At 36.2% G+C, this 23,221-nt stretch overlaps 1 protein-coding gene and 1 pseudogene across 26 annotated transcripts in view; one reads left to right on the top strand and one right to left on the bottom strand.

Annotated features, from left to right (window-relative positions):
- DLG2 (discs large MAGUK scaffold protein 2) overlaps positions 1 to 23,221 on the bottom strand; it is a 2,183,817-nt gene that overhangs the window by 716,195 nt on the left and 1,444,401 nt on the right. The window lies entirely within an intron of this gene.
- On the top strand, positions 11,862 to 13,516 carry LOC116563318 (annotated as a pseudogene). The gene has a single exon (XR_004274332.1). The product of XR_004274332.1 is annotated as a mortality factor 4-like protein 1 pseudogene (transcript).

Raw genomic sequence — 23,221 nt, 5'->3', positions numbered from 1 at the left:
TTGGCAGTAAACTGAAAATGATTTTAAAAAGAACAAAGTATAAATTCTAGATATGAAAAATACATTAAATTATCAATACACTGAAAGAGTTCAAAAGAATGAATGAATTGCCAAAGAAAGGTTTACTCTGCTGGAAGATAGGACAATAGAAATTGTTCAGGATAAAACCAGAGAGAAAAAATACTGAAAAATAAACCTACAGTGCCAGTTTTCTGTGTGACAGTATCAAGTGGTCATGTAGCTGGAATCTCGAAAAGAATAGAAAAAGTGGGAAAGACAAAAATATCTGAGAAATTATTTTTCTAAAACTTTACAAGTTTGATTAAAAAAATTTACAGTTCTAAGAAGTCCAGTGAATTACAAAGAGAATAAATACATGGAAAACTATGCCTAGAAACAGTCTAGTCAAAATATTATAAATTTTAAAAAAGAGAGAAAATCCCAAGACTCCTAAGGAGTAAAAAGATATATCACATACAAAGGGACCATTATAAAAGTGACTGAAAACTTATAGAAAAAATAATGGACAAGACAAAGCAGTGATGTCTTTAGAGGACTGGAAGGGAAGGAAAAGCATGTCAAAGTCATATTCAATATGAGTAAAAATATTATTTAAAAATGTGGCCAATAAGTCATTTTTCAATAGATCATATCACAGAGTATTCATTGCCAGCATGTCTGCAACAAATAAAATGCTGAAGGAACATTTCAGGGGAAAGAAAAATAATAACAATTGGAATTTCAGAATTACCGAAAAATTTTAAAAGTCATAGAAATGATAAAATATTTTGCCAAATATCCAAGACTTTTGATAATACTTCACAATTTCGTTGAAAGAGATTTTATTTTATAAATTGCTTTGGGTAATATGGCTATTGTCATGAATCTTCCTATCCATGAGCACAGAATGTTTCTCCATTTGTTTGTTGTGATTTCTTTGTGCAGTGGTTAGGTTCTCCTTGAAGAGGTCCTTCACTTCTCTTGTTATCTGTCTCACTAGGTATTTTGTTCTTTTTGTAGCAATTGTGAATGGGAGTTCATTCATGATTTGGTTCTCTGCTTGCCTGTTGTTGGTATAAAAAAATGTTAGTGAATTTTGCTTACTGATTGAGTATCCTGAAACTTTGATAAAGTTGTTTATCAGCTTAAGAAGCTTTAGGACTGAAACAATAAGGTTTTCTAGATATAGGATCACATCATCTGCAAACAAGATGGTTTGAATTCCTCTCTTCCTATTTGGATGCCTTTTCTTTGTTTCTTTTGCCGGATTTCCCTGGCCAGAACTTCCAATACCATGTTGAACAGAAGTAGTGAGAGAGGGCATCCTTGTCTTGTGCCTGTTTTTCAATAGGAATGCATCCAGCTTTTGCCCGTTCAGTATATTGGTTGTGGGTTTGTCATATATGGCTCTTATTATTTTGAGGTATGCTTCTTCAATACCTAGTTTATTGAGAGTTTTTAACATGAAGAGATGTTGAATTTTATCAAACACCTTTTCTGCATCTACTGAAATAATCGTGGTTGTTGTCTTTAGTTCTGTTTATATAATGAACCATATTTATTGGTTTGTATATGTTAAACCAACCTTGTATCCCAGGGATGAAGCCTGTTTGGCTGTGATGAATAAGTTTTTGATGTGCTGCTGGATTTGGTTTGCTAGTATTTTATTGAGGTTTTTGCATCAATGTGCATCAAGGATATTGCCCTGAAATTTTCTCTTTTTGTTGTATCTCTGCCACAGTTTGGTATCAGAATGATGCTGGCCTCATACTAAGAGTTTTGGAGGAGTCCCTCCTTATAAGTTTTTTGGAATAGTTTCAGCAGAAATGGTATCAGCCCATCTTTGTACCTCCGGTAGAATTTAGCTGTTAATATGTCCAGTACTCAGTTTTTTTGGATCAATAGGCTATTTATTATTGCTTCAATTTTAGAATGCATTATTGTTCTATTCATGGATTCAATTTGTTCCTGGTTCAGTATGGAAAGGGTGTATGTGTTCAAGAATGTATCCATTTCTTCTAGATTTTCTAGTTTATGTGCACAGAGATTTAATGCTATTCCCATTAAGCTACTATTGACATTTTTCACAGAACTAGAAGAAACTATTAAATTTTTTTTTTTAGATAGAGTCTCACTCTGTCATCCAGCCTGTAGTGCAATAGTGTGGTTTTGGATCACTGCAACCTCTGCCTCCCAGGTTCAAACAATTCTCCTGCCTCAGCCTGCTGAGCAGCTGGGACTACAGGTGCGCGCCACCACACCCAATGAATTTTTGTATTTTTAGCAGAGACGTGGTTTCAGTATGTTGGTCAGGCTGGTCTCAAACTCCTGACCTCATGATCCGCCTGCCTCAGCCTCCTGAGACTACAGGTGTGAGCCACCATGCCCAGCCTATTTTAAAATTTATATGGATTCAAAAAAGCACCCGAATAGCCAAGACAATTCAAGCAAAAAGAACAAAACTGGAAGCATCACACCACCTGACTTCAATATGTCCCACAAGGCTGCAGTAACCAAAAGAGGCTGGGATTGGTACAAGAGCAGTCACACAGGCCAATGGAACAGAATAGAGAACCCAGAAATAAGACTGCACACCTACAACCACCTGATCTTTGACAAACCTAACAAAAATAAGCAATGGGAAAAGGATTCCCTATTTATCACATAGTTCTGGGAGAATTGGCTAGCCATATGAAGAAAATTGAAACTGGACCCCTTCCTTATACCTTATACAAAAATTAACTCAAGATAAATTAGGGACTTAAATGTAGAACCCAAAGCTATAAAAACCCTAGAAGAAAATCTAGGCAGTATCATTCAAGACATAGGCACCGGCAAAGATTTCCTGATGAAGACACCAAAAGCAATTACAACAAAAGCAAAAATTAACGAATAGGATATAATGAAACTAAATAGCTTCTGTACAGTAAAAGAAATGATCATCAGAGTGAACAGACAACCTACAGGATGGGAGAATATTTTTACAATTTATCCATATGACAAAAGTCTAACATCCAGCATCTACAAGGAACTCAAACAAATGTGTATACACACACACACACACACACACACACACACACACACAAACCATTAAAAAGTGGGCAAAGTACAAGAACAGATACTTCTCAAAAAAAGACATCATGTGGCCAACAGACATGAAAAAAAAGCTTAACATCACCAGTCATTAGAGAAGTGCAAATCAAAATGAAAATGAGATACCATCTCATGCCAGTCAGAATGGCAATTATTTAAAAGTCAAAAAACAACAGGTCCTGGCAAGGTTATGAAGAAAAAGGAATGCTTTTACACTGTTGGTGGGAATGTAAATTAGTTCAACTGTTGTGGAAAACACTGTGGTGAATCCTCAAAGACCTAGAGGCAAAAATACCATTTGATCCAACAATCCTATTACTAGGTATATACCTAAAGAAATATAAATAATTCTATTATAAAGATATATGCACATGTATGTTCACTGCAGCACTATTCACAATAGCAAGGGCATGGAATCAACCCAAATGTCCACTGATGATCAATTGGATAAAGAAAATGCACTACATATACAACATGGGATACTATGCAGCCATAAAAAAAAAAATGAGATCCTGTCCTTTTGCAGGGACATGGATGGAGCTAGAAGCCATAAATCTCAGCAAGCTAACAGAGAAACAGACAACCAAACACTACATGTTCTCACTGATAAGTGGGACCTGAATGATGAGAACACATGAACACATATAAGGGAAAAACACACATTGGGGCCTGTCAGAGGGTGGGGGTGAGAGGAGGAAGTGCATCAGGAAGAACAGCTAATGGAGGCTGGTCTTAATACCTAGGTGATGGAATGATCTGTGCAGCAAACCACCGTGGCACACGTTTACCTATGTAACAAACCTGCACATCCTGCATATGTGCCCTTGAACTTAAAATAAAAGTTGGGGAAAAAAGATATTTGATTTTTAAAGCAAACAGCATTTTGGGGGATGTACAGAATAGGTGGGAGTAACACAAAAAATAGAAATAGAGAAATACAGTACAGTAAATTTCTTATACATGGCAGGGCATGGTACTGATTCATCTGAACTGTGATAAGTTAAAGATGCATAGTGTAATCTTCAGTGCAACTACTAAAAATTAATACCAACAAGAAAAATTTTCAATACAGAAGATAAGATAAAATACTAAAAAATACATGATTATTCCAAAAGAAGGCCGGAAAAGAAGATCAAAGAAACAACAACAACAAAAAAAAAAAACAGAGGATACAAGTAACAAACTACTAATAGTGGACTTAAATTAAAAATTATAATTATTATGTGTATTAAATGCAAATGAAAGAAACATTTCAATTAAAAGGCAGATTCAGAAGAAACATTTAAAAAAACACTCTATGATGCTTGCTTTTGATATACTTTTTGATTTATTTGATTTTTATTATTCTTTTGAGATGGAGTCTCGTTCTGTCACCCAGGCTGGAGTAGCTCACTCCACCCTCCACCTCTTGTATTCAAGCCATTCTCCTGCCTCAGCCTCCGGAGTAGCTGGGATTACAGGTACTCACCACCACACCTGGCTAATTTTTTGTATTTTCAGGAGAGATGGGATTTCGCCAGGTTGGCCAGGCTGGTCTCAAACTCCTGGCCTCAGGTGATCCGTGTGCCTTGGTCTCCCAAAATGCTGTGATTACAGGCATGAGCCACCATGCCCGGCAGCCATTGATGTACTTCAAAATAAAAACCATAGATTGGGCTGGGCATGGTGGCTCATGCCTGTAATCCCAGCACTTTGGGAGGTCGAGGAGTGTGGATCACAAGGTCAGGAATTCGAGACCAGCCTGACCAACATTGTGAAACCCTGTCTCTACTAAAAATATAAAAATTAGCCAGTCATGATGGTGTGTGCCTGTAATCCCAGTTACTCAAGAGGTTGAGGTAGGAGAATTGCTTGTGACTGAGAGGCAGAAGTTACAGTGAGCCAATATCACACCACTGCACTCCAGCCTGGGCAATAGAGCGAGACTCTGTCAAAAAAGAATACCGAAATGCTATTTTAAAGGAGATGATGTAGACTGTAGAACAAGGAACAAGAGGGAAAAAGGAGGATATTTCATAAGGACTAAAAGAGAGATTCAACAGAAAGACAAAGCAATCCTAACTGCATTCATACCTAACCATAAAGCTTAAGAATAGAAGGAGCAAAAACTTATAAAGCTAAAGGGAAGTACAGACGAATCTACAAACATATTTAGAGATTTTAATATTCCTCTCTGAGTAATAGAGAGAACAAGTAAATAAAAAGTCAGTAAGTATGTGAAAAATTCAAGTAATACTGTTGACCACATTGACACAATATATATTATAGAACACTCAACATATGCATAATACACATTCTTTTAAGCACACAAAACACTCAAGTTAGACTACACTGGGCCATAAAACAAATCTCAGTAAATTTCAAAGGACTGATAACATAGACTATATTCTCTGATAATAACGGAATTAAATTAAAAACAATAACAAAAACAAATTAAACAAAATAACACATTTCTTAACTATTTTTGAGTCAAAGAAAAGATCATAAGGAAAATATAAAAAATATTTTGATTTATGGCATAATAAAAGCATAATAGATCACAATTGTTTTGGATGCAGCTAAACTGGTGCCAAGAAGCAAATTTATTGCCTTAAATGCTTGTAGTGGAAATCAAGAAAGATCTAAAACTAATGATCTAAGCTTCATCTTAAAAAGCTACAAAAATGAGGATGGTATATTTAAAGTAACTAGAAGAAAATAATGAAGGACAGAAATCAATGAAACAGAAAGCAAGCAAACAAAGATATCACTAAATACAAGGTAGTATTTTAGCTAAAATCTCACATAATTATCTTCTCAGTTCCTACTTCATAAAATTCTTGGTAGGAATAAATAAAATTACACCCATTAACTGTTTGGCACAAAGCAGGTCTTTAATAATGAGAGCTACTACTATTAGTTCTGAATTACAAATCTGTAAGGGTCAAAAATTTACTTTATCAAATACTGAATATTTGCTAATTTATCCAGTAATACATAACTTAAGCAAACAAACTTATCTGTTTCTATAAAATCTACTAAAACCCTTTCCTAACGCAAACATCTTTTTCTTAAATCCATCTAAGATGCACTGCCTTGTGTAAAGGAATTATCTTAGCTTTCATTCTCAAATGATCCTCCCACCTCCAAAAAAATCAATAAACTTAGTAAACACCTAATAAGACTGATTTTTTTTAAACGACAGATGGCATCAATTCCAATATCAGGAATAAAGGGGGAATATCATTAAAAGTCTTAAAGATATTAAACAAAATCAAGGCAATATTATCAACATTTTTTATGCCAATAAATTCTGCAACTTAGACAAAATACACATGCTTTTTAAAGGACACAAACTACCAAAGCTTACTCAAGAAGGAACAGAAAACTGTTTATTACTATATAATCTCCTGTAGTTCTGAATAGTCCTGCTTCTGCTAAAAACATTGCATTTGAAGTTTAAAAACTTTCCACAAAGTAACTCCAGGTCCACATGAACTTGCTGGTAAATTCTACCAAATATGTAAAGAAGAAATAACACCATTCTTACACAAACCTTCCACAAAATAGAGAAGAAGGGAAAACACTCCAACTCATTTTCTGAGGCCAGTGTTAGTCTGATATTATAATCTGGCAAGAACATAATGAGAAAAGCAAAAGATCAATATCCTTCAAGAACAAAGATGCAAAATTCCTAAACAAAATAGTAGTACACCAAATTTAATAACATATAAATAGGATAATACATCAGGACCAAGGGGAATTTATCCCAAGAAAACAGGTGGGCTTAACATTTAAAAATCAATCAGTGTTATTCAACATACTAATAATATACGAAAGAAAATTCATATAGTCATCTCATTTGTGATAATGTTTCCATTACTTTGATTCAACATTGTACTGGAGAGTCTAGCATGGATATTATAATGGACAAAGAAAGGAAATAGGAAGCATAATGTTTGAGGAATAGTGCATAAAAATGACTTCGTTTGCAGATGACACAAGAACACCCCAAATCCTAAAAAAACGAATATAAAAAAAATCCATATAAAATTAGAGAATCCAGTGAGTTCTCAGGATAAAAGTTCAACATAAAAAGTTATTTGCATGTATGTATATTATGTATATTACCAACCAACCATTGGACAATTAAATTTAAAAAATCGTTGCCAATTCAACAGCAACAAAATAGACAAGACACATAAGAATAAATCTAACAAAATATATATATGACTCCTCCTACACTGAAAATTACAAAACACTGCTGAGACAGCTTACATAAATGGAAAAATATACAATGCCTATGGGTTGGAAGACTCAATCTTGCAGATGGGTCAATTATTTTCAAGTTTATTTGGAAAGTCAATGAAATGCCAATGTATATAGCAGGCTTTTTGTAGAATTTGGTAAGTTGACCCCAAAGTGTATAAAGAAATATAAAGGGCTAAGATAGCCAAGACAATCTTGAAAGAAAAAAAATCAGAGAATTTGCCCTACTTGTCTTTAATATTTATTATAAAGCTATGCTTATTAAGACAATATGGTATTGGCATATGATAGACATATAGATCAATGAAACAAAATATTTAGTCCAGATATAGCATCATAAATATACAGTAAAACAATTTTTGACAAAGGCACCAATGGCATTAAGATGTGAAAGGAACATCTTTTTGACCCATGATGCTGGATTACCTGGGTATCTATTGGAAAAATTGAAGCTTGACATCTTCCTCACATCATACATAATTATTTTGTGATGGATTAAAGACCATTATGTAATAGCTAAAAGTACAAAATTCATAGAAGAAAACATTTTGAAAAATCTTTGTGATCTGGAGATATGCAAAGGTATTTTAGAATCCAACTCACTAACCATAAAAGCAAACTTGATGAACAACATGATAAAAATGTAAATGTCTCATCAAAAGTCACTCTCGAGAAAATTAAAATATAAGCCACAGTGTGGGAGAAAACTGCAGAACATGTTTATGAAGAAGATTTGCATCTTGAATATATGAAATGATTTTCACAAATAAACAATTTAAAAAGTAAATAGCTCTTTTTCTTAAATGGGGGGAAAAGGCTCACCTGAGTAACTTTAGAAAATAGTGTTTTGTATTCCTGAACCTGAAACAAGTATTTTTTTAAAAAGAATCTGTAAATCCACCTCTAACCCGTAAGCCTCCGCTTCAATGTTATCTCACCTTTGCAGTCCAAATCAATGTATACCTTTCATGTATTGAAATGTATTTCACGTATTGAAAGGTATATATTGGTATTGGTATTTGTATTTGACTATTTTACCGTATATTTATGGCACTATATCTGGACTCACAATTCCATTGATTTATGTCTTCACAAACTCCTGTCTCTTTGAAATATGTAAAACCAAAGTGTAACACAACCGACTTCAGTGCACTCTCTCAGGACACTTTGAGACTCTTTCTGTGGGCCATGGTCACTCATATTGGCTAAACTTTTTTTTTTTTTCTTTCAAGATGGAGTCTTGTTCTGCTGCACAGGCTGGAGTGCAGCGGTGCAATGGCTCACTGCAACCTCCACCCCTGAGTTGAAATGATTCTCCTGCCTCTGCCTTCCAAGTAGCTAGGACTACAGATGTGCACCATCACATCTGGCTAATTTTTGTATTTTTAGTAGAGACAGGGTTTCACTGTGTTAGCCAGGCTGGTCTTGAACTCCTGAACTCAGGAAATTAACCCCACCTTGGCCTCCCAAAGTACTGGGATTACAGGCGTGAGCCACCACTCCCAGCCAGAATAAACTATTTAAAATAGAAAATAATAATAAAAAAGGGAAAGAGAAAATGATGTTTTGGCTGAAAACTATGTATTTAAAGATAAAAGGAAATGTACACTGTATAGAAAACACTGTACTCTAATTGGTAAATTTGTTTATCATAGGGATTAAGGCTAAACGTTTTAAAACCAGCTTACATGTATACTAGTATTAAGTAAGTAGTGGATGGTAGAAATTGGGAACCCAGCTTCACACTATTGGAGAAAGAAGTAGCAGATAAGCAGAAAAGGAAGGTTAGAATAGAATTGGATTAGAGTCAGAGGCATAGATAGGAACTCATGTTTAAATATAGATGCATATATGCACCCAAATTAATAGATTTTAAAAATTATAGATATATGTGTATACATAGAAAAATATACATGCATATATTATCTAGTTTTATCCCTTGAGAGAATCTGGAAACACTACTTTAGCCAAGTGATAAAGGTTAACATCACCAGAAACGTCAAGCGGATATTACATATCACCTCATGTGATGTATTGAGAAAGTCAGTTGACGTCTGTGATATTCTTCTTAAACACTCATAAAACTCATCTAGTCATTAAAGTGAAAAAAAAAATCTGGGTAAATCTAGATTAGGCACATTTTACAGGATACTTGGCCAGTATTCTAAAGATAATCAAGGTTGCAAGAAATAAGAAAAGCCTGAAAAACTGTCACAGACTGGAGGACTTAGAGTAACATGACAAATAAATGGAATGTGGAATTTTGGATTGAAACCCACAAGGGAAAGTATACATTAATAGAAACACTGGTGAAATCCAAATAAAGTTTGTAGCTTAGTTAATGTTAACATACCAATGTCGGTTTCTTAACGCTGACAAATATTCTATCCTAATATAATATGTTATCAATAGGAGAAACTGTTTGAATAGCATACAGAAATTCTCTGTCCTATATTTTCAATGTTTCTGTAAATCTAAGATTGTTCCCAAATGTAAAAAAAGTTTGTTCATAAATAAATGGACAAACACTTGGACCAACACTTAGCAAGAAGGAACATATGAATAAAAAATAAACACAGGAAAAAGATGCTCAAAATCTTTAGTCTTAGTGGAAACACACGCCAAAAGCACAATGAGGGCTGGGCGCAGTGGCTCACGCCTGTAATCCCAGCACTTTGGGAGGCCGAGGCAGGCAGATCATGAGGTCAGGAGTTTGAGACCAACCTGACAAACATGGTGAAACTCCGTCTCTACTACAGATACAAAAATTAGCTGGGTGTGGCGGCACATGCCTGTAATCACAGCTATTCAGGAGGCTGAGGCAGGAGAATCGCTTGAATCTGGGAGGCAGAGGTTGTAGTGAGTCAAGATTGATCCACTGCACTCCAGCCTGGGCAACAGAGTGAGTAACTGTCTCAGAAAATAAAACAAACAAACAAAACAAAAGCACAATGAGACGCCACTCACTGGAACAGCCAAAATTTAAAAAAGATGTACATTAAATGTCGAAGAGGATGCAAAGCAACTGCCTCTCTTATGCACTGCTGGTGCAAATGTAGACTAGAACAACCACTGTATCAAAATGTTTGTCAGGTTCTTATTAATAATTGGCATTTTCTTATAACAGATAAACATAACACCTACCTAATGATCCAGAAATTCTACTTCTAGGTATCTACTCCAGATAAATTAGACTAGGTGTGGTGGCTCACACCTGTAATGCAGCACTTTGGGGGGCAGAGGGGAATGGAACATGTGAGTTTAGGAGTTAGAGACCAGCCTGGGTACTATGGTAAAACCCTGTTTTTACTAAAAATACAAAAATTATATAGGTGTGGTGGCACATGCCTGTAATCCTAGCTATTCAGGAGGCTACGGCAGAAGAATTGCTTGAACCTGGGAGGCAGAGGTTACAGTGAGCCAAGATCGAGCCACTGCGTTCCAGCCTGGGTGACAGAGTGAGACTTTGTCAAAAAAAATTAAATAAATAAATAAATATAAACATATGTCCACAAAGAGTTCTGTGAAGAATCTTCATTGCAGCTTTATTCACAATTGCAATAAAACTGAAAACAGCTGAAATGTCTATTATTAGGAACATAGATAAACCGTGATATGTTTAAACAATAGAATACTACTTAGAAATAAAAGAACAAGTTCTTGATACAAATTACAATATAGGTCAATCTTAAAAACATGTTGAGTGTTAGAAGACACAGCAAGTATATAATGAATTATCCCATTTTTATGAGTTTAAGGAAGGGCAAAACTAAGAAGAAATCAGAATACTGATTGATTCTGGGAGGGCACAGACTGAAAAAAAGATAGAACTTTTAAAAATAGAACTCTATATCTCAATTTAAAGTGTTTGTTACCCAAGTGTATTCATTTATCAAAATTCAGCAATCTATGCACTTTAAGAACTGTGCATTCTGCTGTAAATAATTATGCTTCATTTAAACATTTAGGTAAGGAAAAGAAAGGCTCTGACTTGAACTCTTGAAAGTGTATCACTAGATGAAAAGAAACAAAACAGCTGTAGAAACAGAATTAACAGAAATTAATGATATCTGTTAGTTCTCATTGGAGCATAAACTATGGTAAAAAGATTATAATCTTCTCTGTCTCTCTTGATTGCAATTAAGCCCTCTCTTATTGGTGAAACCAAAGTACTTTGCTCATTCCTGTATCCCTCTATTATGACATTTCTATTATTGCCTAGATGAACGCAAATGATAATCTACTTCAGCCTAGGTAATTGAGTATTATCCTGTTGTAGTCTACCTTCTTCCCTGCCCCAGATTGAGGCCAGTGCCATATCCTGTACAAGAGAAACTTTCAAAATTATTTTGAATAATTATTTCTTTAAAAGAGATATTGGGTCTCACTATGTTGCCCAGACTGGTCTTAAACTCCTGGGCTCAATTGATCTGAGCACCTTAGCCTCCCAAAGGGCTGGAATTACAGGTGTGAATCACCAAACCCAGGCAATTTAATTTGTAACAAGTTTTAAAAAGGGAAAACTTGGCGAATCACTTACAAATGGCGCCGAAGCAGGACCCGAAGCCTAAATTCCAGGAGGGTGAGCGAGTGCTGTGCTTTCATGGGCCTCTTCTGTATGAAGCAAAGTGTGTAAAGGTCGCCATAAAGGACAAACAAGTGAAATACTTCATACATTACAGTGGTTGGAATAAAAATTGGGATGAGTGGGTTCCGGAGAGCCGAGTACTCAAATAGGTGGACACCAATTTGCAGAAACAGCGAGAACTTCAAAAAGCCAATCAGGAGCAGTACGCAGAAGGGAAGATGAGAGGGGCTGCCCCAGGAAAGAAGACATCTGGTCTGCAACAGAAAAATGTTGAAGTGAAAACAAAAAAGAACAAACAGAAAACACCTGGAAATGGAGATGGTGGCAGTACCAGTGAGACCCCTCAGCCACCTCGGAAGAAAAGGGCCCGGGTAGATCCTACTGTTGAAAATGAGGAAACATTCATGAACAGAGTTGAAGTTAAAGTAAAGATTCCTGAAGAACTAAAACCGTGGCTTGTTGATGACTGGGACTTAATTACCAGGCAAAAGCAGCTCTTTTATCTTCCTGCCAAGAAGAATGTGGATTCCATTCTTGAGGATTATGCAAATTACAAGAAATCTCGTGGAAACACAGATAATAAGGAGTATGCAGTTAATGAAGTTGTGGCAGGGATAAAAGAATACTTCAGTGTAACGTTGGGTACCCAGCTACTCTACAAATTTGAGAGACCACAGTATGCCGAAATTCTTGCAGATCACCCTGATGCACCCATGTCCCAGGTGTATGGAGCACCACATCTACTGAGACTATTTGTACGAATTGGAGCAATGTTGGCCTATACACCTCGGGATGAGAAAAGCCTTGCTTTATTACTGAATTATCTTCACGATTTCCTAAAGTACCTGGCAAAGAATTCTGCAACTTTGTTTAGTGCCAGTGATTACGAAGTGGCTCCTCCTGAGTACCATCGGAAAGCTGTGTGAGAGACGCTCTCACTCACTCACGTTTGGATCTCCGTAAACACATTTTTGTTCTTAGTCTATCTCTTGTACAAACGATGTGCTTTGAAGATGTTAGTGTATAACAATTGATGTTTGTTTTCTGTTTGATTTTAAACAGAGAAAATAAAAGGGGTAATAGCTCCTTTTTTCTTTTTTTTTTTCATTTTAAAGTTGCTGCCAGTGTATTCAATGATGGACAACAGAGGGATGTGCTGTAGAGTGTTTTATTGCCTCGTTGACAAAGCTGCTTTTGAATGCTGGTGGTTCTATTCCTCTGACACTACGCACTTTTATAATACTTGTTAATGCTATATGACAAAATGCTCTGATTCCTAGTGCCAAAGGTTCAATTCAGTGTATATAACTGAACACACTCATCCATTTGTGCTCCTTTTTTTTTTTTTTTAATGGTGCTTAAGGTAAAGAGCCCATCCTTTGCAAGTCATCCATGTTGTTACTTAGGCATTTTATCTTTGCTCAAATTGTTGAAGAATGGTGGCTTGTTTCATGGTTTTTGTATTTGTGTCTAATGCATGTTTTAACATGATAGATGCAATGCATTGTGTAGCTAGTTTTCTGGAAAATTCAGTCTTTTAGGAATTGTTTTTCAGATCTTCAATAAATTTTTTCTTTAAATTTCAAAAAAAATAAATAAAAAGGGAAAACTTATAGGTAAATATAATAAATGTATGCCCATTTCCCAAAGTTTCCCTATTGCCTTAGGTGAAAAACAATACTAAAAAATGGAAAACAAAATTTTAACTCAAGATAAAATAGACTTTCCTTAGTATCATAAATATGTCTAAAATTTTTTTATTTAGTTTTATCACCTCCAGGAAACTCAGGCTATAAGAACCAGATTTCACTCAGTAGACAAATCCCTTTTGTTAAAGGGAAAATAATGGCTGATTATATTCAGACATTTGCTTGCTGTGAAATAAATGTATCAAAATTAGAGTAGATGGTTCCAACATTTCCAAACTTAGAATGCTATACTTCTATTCTGATATAATAGAATGAATAGATGTGTATATAACCTCCCTCAAGTGTGAGCTGGAAAGGCTCAGTGCATTGCATGTAAACGGTTATGCCAAGATGCTGGTTTCATTATGAAATATCTACACTAAGCACTGTTTGCAGCATCCATGCTGTTCTGTGTTTTTCTGTTATTTCAAATGAAGTAATCCATCTGTAGAAAATGAGCAAATGGAATATTCATGAGTTAAGTGATAATTTTTATCATCCCTGGAGACCGTCTTTCTTTGGATTGTTTATTACCTGCAGAACTCGGCTGTGTGAAAATTGATTAAACACTATTAACTAATTATAGTGATACCAGAGCATATTTCTTAAAGCAAACACTAAAAGCATAATAATTCTCATGATAGAAGGTATGCTTGCAGGGCTGGGTCCAGGTTTTGTGGGGCTTGAATCTTATATAATTTGGGGACCTCTTATTTAAGAAAAATGACACAAAATTACAAAAACAAAATTGCTACAATCCATCCTGGGTATTGGAAAGAGCCATGCAAATGAATGGCCTAGAAGTTTCATTTGCTTAAAGGTAAATATGCCTTTGCTAATTTTATTTTAAGAAGTAGTGGCAGTAGATTAAAGGATTTGTCTATTTAAAACCTATCTAGAAACTATCAAATAAGCCTTTGAATTTTCTTAAATTGACTTGAAAACCAGTGGTTAATGATACTTTTCTAAAGGGTCATTTGACTGAATTCAAGTACTGTACTTACTTTTGCTTTTATCAGAGGGGGTAGGTAGATAGTTCCTACCTGAAAATCCATGCTGCCACATTGTGTGAGCCACAGCGTTATTATTTTTTACTTGTAGGAGGAGCTGCTTACACAGTTTACCAATTCCCTGGGCCTTGTTCCAGAAAACATAAATCCTCAAAATGAAAAAAACTCCTCCCAGTCCTTAGGTGTTAGGTCAGAGGAAATCTTCCATTCCCACCCCCACTTCCTTGCCACACCACAAGAAGGATTAATCACCTGCTATCTGACCTTCTGTACCATTTGGAGTCATCTCATTATATCACTTTTCTCATTTTCATTAGTTATCTGTGTATGGGCCTGACTTCCCTAGAATGTGAGCTCCTTAAGAGCAGGAAATATTCTTTGAACTTAAAAGGCCTAGTGTACACTGGGGGCTCAATAAATGTTTATTGAATAAATTAATGAATGACTGCTTTAGAGGTAAGCTACTCAAGGTACAATCCAAAGTATGAACTAGTAGCATTGGCATTACCCAAAAGCTTATTAAAAATACAAAGTTTCCAGACTTAAGACCTACTGAATTGGAATGTATGTAAGATCCCTAGGTAATTCCTATACACAACAGAGTTTGAGAAATACCGTGGTTTTTGTTATTGTGGTAGCTTGAATGGAGGACTATACCAAGAACCATATCATTTCATACTTCAGAATTGTTCATTTATTGGTTATAAATATGTTTGCCTCTGCTGATCACACCCACAGCAGGCAAATAACCCAATGGACTACTATCCTACTTAGTTTTTCTTTTCCTTAACAAAATAAAACAGTAATTTAAAAAGCACAAACAGTAGAAGTAGTGAAAGTTGATAATGAATATTTCAAATACTAAATTGAAAGTTCAGCTATCAATTCAGAGACAAAACTAGGGTCTTCACATGTATGTGTGTGTATATATATGTTTCACATATATGTTTATGCATACATACATATGTACATGTTTATATATAAACATATATGTGTAAGCATATTTACACATGAATAAACATATGTCTGAGTATATGTAGGCATGCTTTGTAGACAGATATAAAAACATATATACATTTATATATGTGTTTTTATAAACAAATCCTCAAAAGTTCAACATCAGTTTTTGTAGACCAATACTTCTATATCTCAGAAGCTTGAGATGAGGAAATAATCTTGGAAAATTACATAAAATTAAATTTAGCCAGATTGTATTCCCAGTACAGCTTTTAAAAAGTATGTGCGTGCCAATAAAATGTCAGATTGTAAATTAAAACTCACCTAGTTTTAATTTCATGAAAGACACATAACCAGCATATTCAGTTTACAGTCTACTTCCACACCCTCTTGTTAAGCAGATTAACCAACTGTCTGGAATTTTTTCAGCAAAAAGAGATAAAATCATCTTGGCTCAGTTTTAAGAGTATATGTCTTTTCAGGCACTTAGGTAATCTACTGAAAGAGTAATCATATATTAGAAATGTGATTAAGTCAGCATAGGTATAAATATATCCATTTCAAGAAGATACATATCAATTCAAGTCTTGAATAACAGAAGGAGAAATTAAAGATTGCAAAGAACTGTCACCTATGGCAGAAGCTATTAGTCATGTCATGCTGAAGAAATAATGACTGTCTTAGAGTTGCTCAGTTCTTCAAGGTGAACTTCAAAAGAATAAAGTAACTTCAAAGAAAAACGTAGAAAAAAGAATATGAATCACAGTAGACATGTTGCTCAGGGAATTAAGCATGTGCCGGCTTTGGTTGATACACAGGTCCAAAACATGTCAAAGCTTATTTTTCCTTTTCAAAAATCATACTCTGAATTTTCTCTGCAACATGAGCTGAATTAGAAAACTTCTAATATGACTAGGTTATATCAAAGTATCACCCAGGGTTTTGTTTCTAATATGAGGCTCTGTGTCCAGGCTTATTGGCTGAAGTAATTTCCTTCTCATGCTTTCTTGGTGGGCCCCTACCTATTCAAGCAAGCATCAGTGGGCCAGTCCTTCTCATGCTGTGAATGTCTCTGAGTTTTTCTTCTTATTTTAAGGCTCATGTAATTATAATGGATCCCTCTAAAAAATCCAGAATAATCTCCCTATTTTAAGGTTAGTTGATTAGCAACCATAATTAGTCTGCAAATTCTCTTTCACTGCGTAACGTAGTATAACCAAAGGAAAAACATCAAACAGGATTGATCACAGGGGCCACAAATCTGCCTACCATACTGTAATAAGAATCTTTAACCCTACTATTTGTTTTATACATAAGGATTTTGTTTGTCTAACTGGATACTGTAAACTAGACACTTTCAATGGATTTGGGTTGGGATGAGTGATGAATAAGTAACAGAAAGGCATACAGAATAAGCTTGTCCAATTTAGAAATGAGGGAAAATAAAAAAGAATAGGAAATAGGGCTAAGAGTAAGGAGAATAAAAGGAACAGTGGATATGCAATTGAAAGCATGAAGGAGACATGAAGTTTAATACTGGCAATTGGTGGAGAGATTGTATAGTGGGCTATAATATAAGTCTCTAGCAGCAAAGTAATATGATATTGCTCATAGTAACTCAGGTACTAAAAATCTTAAATATATAGTAAGGATTTTCTGATTTCCACACTATATAAATGGCTTGTAATAAATAAAGTGTGTTTGTTTTTCGGAACTTACCAGCTGGCACTATGGAATCATGAAAATATAGTAAAAACGGAAGGGGACAGCATGTATATAAGAGGCAAGCTCACAGTTAGCTCCTAAAAAATAAATTAATGGTAGGAAAAAGTTTAATTATTACAAAAAAACTAGTTGTCATTAGTTAACATCAAATCAATAGATAGGACTTAGCAGAATGTTTCCTAAAACTAACTGGTCAATGAATACGTTCAAACTCTCCATCAATATGAGCTCTTTCCTTCTTTCTGTACATTCTCTGGTCCGTGTTCTAATACCTATGAAATGAGCCAGAAATAAAGTGGCAGAAATATGTGATCATTGATATGGTTTGGCTGTGTCCTCACCCAAATCTCATCTTGAATTATAGCTCCCACAATTCCCGTGTGTTGTGGGAGGGATTCGGTGGGAAGTAATTGAATTATGGGAGCAGGTCTTTCCTGTGCTATTCTTGTGATAGTGAATAAGTCTCACAATATCTGATGGTTTTATAAAGAGGAGTTTCCCTGCATAAGCTCTCTTCTTTTGTCTGCCGTCAAGTGAGATGTGCCCTTTACCTTCCACTATGGTTGTGAGGCCTCCCCAGCCACGTGGAACTTGTGAGTTCATTAAACCTCTTTCTTTTGTAAATTACCCAGTCTCGGGTATGTCCGTATCAGCATCATGAAGATGAACTAATGCAACCATCAATAGCACACTAATGTTATTTCAAAAACAAAAACCAACAACAAAATGGGGGAGAAGGGATTATGTGGTCAAATAAATTTCAGGTGTGTTAAATTCAACAAAACTTAACAGACATATTTATTCCATGCTGGATTGCTCAGAAACTTTACTAATGTTCATTGTGAGTTTTTAAGAGAGAGATTTAATCTGAAGGGTTTCCAAAAATATTTGGCTAGGAAACGTTTTCAGTCAGACTATGGCAGAGGTTGCCAGCTGTTCAACAAATTTTGTGCTTTCTTTTTGATAGTAGAAAGTAAAACCTGTGGCCTGGTGCAGTGGTTCACACCTGTAATCACAGCACTTTAGGAGGCCAAGGCCAGTATAGTAGTTGAGGTCAGGAATTTGAGATCAGCCTGGCCAACGTGGTCAAACCCCATCTCTACCAAAAATAAAAAACTAACCAGGTGTGGTGGTGCATGCCTGCCATCCCAGCTATTTGGGAGGCTGAAGCAGGAGAATTGTTTGAACCCAGGAGGTGGAAATTGCAGTGAGCTGAGATGGCGCCACTACACTCCAGCCTGGGTGACAGTGCCGGCTCTGCACAACTCAAAAAAGAAAGTAGAACCTGGGAAGCAAGTTTCAAATTCAAGAATGTATTTCCTGGCTCCTCTTGTATCTACATATTACTGGGTGGCAGGTTCATGAGTTGGAATTTGAGCAAAACACATATGAGTCCCTGAAGCAAGGCTTTTAAGAAAAGAGTATCCCTTGTCTGTGATCTCTTTCTTCTTTCTGGGCTAGTAGAAAGGATTTTGGCAGACCCTCAAAATCAAAGAAGCATGTGTCACTGTGTGGAGGAAAGTTCTCAGTGATTAGGAAAACATGTATTAGACCAGTGATTTTCTACCTGGTGTGATTTTTGTCCCTCAGGAGACATTTGGCAATGTCTGTAAATATTTTTAGTTATCACTACTGAGGAGAAGGCATTACTGACATTTAGTCAGTAGAGACCAGAGATGCTGCTAAACATTCTACCGTGCTCAGAACAGCCCTTTATAACAACAAATTATCCAAAGTATCAATAGGGCAAAAACTGAGAAATTATTTAGACTGTTAAGTGAGAGCAAACTATTTTTCTATTGTATTAAGGCACTGAAATCATGGGTTTATTATGGCAACTATTGTTACCCTAACTTCCGTTGCCTAGAGTTTATGTTCCAAGGGTCATTCTTCCGGGAAAATACATTATATAATCAATCCTATAAATACCATGATTTATTGGTTCCCAAGATGTACTGACTCTACCTTCAGATAATTTCTGAATTTAATTCCAAGCTCTGTATTTCAGCTGGCAAAATCCTACTAAGATATGCATTTCCTCTTTCCTGAAGTATGACAATAATTCCCTAAATGGAATTTTCTCCCAAGTTGACTTGGTTATGATTACAGCATTAAGTTGTGACAGAACCAGAACTTGAAGTCAAGTTTCTGCATCTAACTCCTTTGTACTCATTCACTAATGAGTGAGAAGTACTCTAGTATTATAGGGAGATCTTGAACTTGAGAATTGAAGAGACCTACATTTAAATACCTTTGTCTTGATTCTTACTAAAATCATAATTTTAGAAAAAGCACAAAGTACATGTCTGAGTTTGGCCTCTTCTATAAAATAAAAAATTTAAGTTTAGATTTTTTTTTTTTTTAGAATATGGTTCTCGGGATATGGCAAATATGCATTAAATTGTAACAAATTATTAGGGGGAAAAATGTGCATTGCTCCAGGCTTACCGACATATTTTTTTCACTGAACTATTTGCTGTCCATCTAGGTAGATGTTTCATTACCCTAGAAGGAGTGTTTTCAAGGGGTGGGAAATTTAAGTTGTTCAAGCACTGTCTTTCTCTCCAAAACTTACTATGTGGCCCTGCACAGAATACTCAGACTTCTGGCTACTCTCTTGTCTTTGTGCCCCTTATGACCTGCAGCCAGCTTACAGTCGGATTTCATTTGTAACCATTCACTCTTTTTATTGTATTGGTTTTAAAGTTGCTCCTTTGTGTTATATACACATACTGTAACTTGGTTATTTTTAGCTAATGATATAAAGTAAATTTACATTACAAAAATTATGAGGAAACAAAGAAGAAATACAGGCAAAACCTCATATTGTTCCACCTGCCAGGAATACTTACATATCTAAATTTTACCAGTCTACTAAATGTCTTACTTTTACCCTGAAAATGTCCCTGACATAGGTGCTTAAAACAATTGTTCCCTCTATGGACTTCCCACTCTGCTTAGTATCTCTCTTTATTTCTATATTAATGTGTTCATATATTCATTCCACAAATATTCATTAAGTATCAGGCCCTGTGCTGAGACCCATCACTGTGTAACTTGAACTCTGGTTATGCATTTCTCTTCTATCTCCTAGACAAAATTTCTTATGGCATTAGATCACAGGTTACAGATTTATGTACTCCTCACACAGAACCTACAGCTACACACAGTAATTGCTTAGTAAGTATCTATAATACTCACTGCTTCACACAGAAGCCAGAGATTTACTATTTACCATAGGTTTTCTAATTACCTTGATGTATCTAAGGAGAGGATCACAAAGCACACACATACACAAAAACTTAAGTCTGGTGGTTTCTATGTTTCACTTCTGGTGATAGTAAACTCAATTAAAAATTAAAGCAGGGATATATAACACGAAACTATAATTTGGGCAATGCTAATCTCTAATTTTATGTACTGAGGGAATAACATCAATCTTCTAACATGGATAACAATTAACCCTTAAGAAGGTTTGCTAATGAAAGTGAAAGAAAAGCCCAATTATGTATAAAAATCACAGCCGCCAATTGAGCTTGGGGGATTAAGAATACCAACCATTTACATGACTGAGAATTTATAGGACCTTAAAAAGTGTCACGTGCTTTTTTTTTTTTTTTTTTTTTGAGACAGAGTCTAGCTCTGCCACCCAAGTTCAGTGGCACAATCACGGCTCACTGCAGTCTTCCCCTCCAGGGCTCAAGTGATGCTCCCACCTCAGGCTCCTGAGTGGCTGGAACTACAGGTCCACGGCCACCATGCCCAGTTGATTTTTTTTTTCACTTTTTTTTTGTAAAGACAAATTCTCACTATGTTACCCAAGCTGCTCTTCTAGGCTGAAGCAATCCACCTGCCTCAGCCTGTCAAAGTGTTAGGATTACAGACATGAGCCACTGCACCTGGCCACATACATGTTCTTAAGCATCCTGACTAGGTGAAACAAACAAATCAAAAAGCATGTTACTGTATAACCATTAAAATTTAATATTAGACCAGGCACGGTGGCTCATACCTGTAATCCCAGCACTTTGGGAGGCTGAGGACAGGTGGATCATAAGGTCAGGAGTTCCAGACCAGTCTGGCCAACATAGTGAAACCCCGTCTCTATTAAAAATACAAAAATTAGCTGGGCACGGTGACACATGCCTGTAATCCCAGTTCCTCAGAAGGCTGAGGCAGGAGAATCGGTTGAACCTGGGAGATGGAGGTTGTGGTGAGCCGAGATCACGCCCCTGCACTCTCTCTCTCTCTCTATATATATATATATATATATATATATATATATATATATATATTTACAAGCAGCTATTCTCAATTAATGCTATTTATGTAAAGCTCTGAGTGGCAAAGTTTCTTTGTCTCTTCCAGGCCATTTTTTATCAAAAGTTTCCTTATAGTGGCTGCCGAGTTTAAGTCTCCTGAGCAGAATTTTAAGAGAATGTTTTCTTGTCAGATCCTGGTATTGTCAAGAAAACTGTACAACTTTTAAAGAAAATATCAGCTAACATTTTCTTTTAAGGGAAGATGGGATGTCAACAGGATTTGTCAGCTTTTTTGTGTAGGCCCCTCTAAAAATAGGACTGACTACTCAATAGTGAGGAAGGAGTTAAGAGTCATCAGACCAAGTAGCACCATGGAATCAAGTGAAATGCTTTGCCCTTGACAATACATTGATTGAGAGAGAATAATATGTTTTTTGGGGTGGAGAAATCTAAACAATATATTTTGTAAAAAAAAAAATTAGCTGCTGGTAAGATATTTCTCTGTGTTTTCTAATCACTAAGATCCACTTTTATTAATCTATGTACACTGTCCAGAGTGTCATGTTACTTGGTGGCAGGTCAAAGCCAGCTCATCACAACCTCCTGTTCCTGCCCAGGCTCAGAGGCACACAAGTCTTTCTCCTAAGATCATTAATTGGGAAAAACTATACAAATTTTTGTTTTCTTTTGAGATGGAATCTCAATCTGTCACATGGGCTGGAGTGCAGTGGTGCAATCTTGGCTCACTGCAACCTCCGCCTCCTGGGTTCAAGCGATTCTCCTGCGTTAGCCTCTGGAGTAGCTGGGAGTACAGGCACGTGTCACCATGCCCAGCTAATTATTGTATTTTTAGTAGAGACGGGGTTTCGTTATGTTGGCCAGGCTAGCCTCAAACTCCTGACCTCAGGTGATCTGCCCCCTTAGCCTCCCAAAGTTCTGGGATTACAGGCAGGAGCCACCACACCTGGCAAAATTACGTGCTTTTTAATCATGCACAACTATAAAGACCCCATCCTCTCTTCCACCCCTTCCCTGGCACACATGCTTATATTAGCCCATTAAGGAACTCAGCCTACTTTAATGGAGGCCTGCCTTTCCACCCAAGGATCAGGGTTTAGACCCCCAGATTTTTAGCAGAAAGAGGTAGAGGGTGGAGGACAGAATGCTTCCCCACCCATGCAACTTCCTGCCTTCCTCCAACTCCTCCCATATTGTCTATCCCCACTGATCCCCAGACGTAACTGGCTGCAGGGTTATGAAGACTTTGAGGAAGGATGCGGTAGAGAGTTCCGACCTATGTTAGAAGAAGGTGAGAGTGGGCATTTCCAGACACTGGAGAGGTCTAGGTGTGGAGTGAAGCTGCATGAGTGAGAAGCTTAGTCAGCTAACAGTCATGCCCCAGTTGAGTCCAGTCAATCCTAGGCTGTTTTCTCTCACTGAACCAGCCCAACAAAGCTCCTAAGTTCTTAAGAGGCTGTTGGATGTTTCATTGTCTGCTTCACACCTTAATAGAGATGAAAGTCACGTGAGAAACAACAAAAGGTAAGAGATACAAAAAGGGAAATTTGACAAAATTACATAAAATGAAAAGGAGACAAATGATTCCACTCACATGATATACTTAGAATAGTCAAATTCATAGAGACAGAA

The sequence above is a fragment of the Sapajus apella genome, unplaced genomic scaffold (assembly GCF_009761245.1).
Source record: "Sapajus apella isolate SASKATOON/1434 unplaced genomic scaffold, GSC_monkey_1.0 scaffold34, whole genome shotgun sequence".
Classification (NCBI taxonomy): Eukaryota; Metazoa; Chordata; class Mammalia; order Primates; family Cebidae; genus Sapajus; species Sapajus apella.
This window is presented reverse-complemented; position numbering and strand designations above follow the sequence as displayed.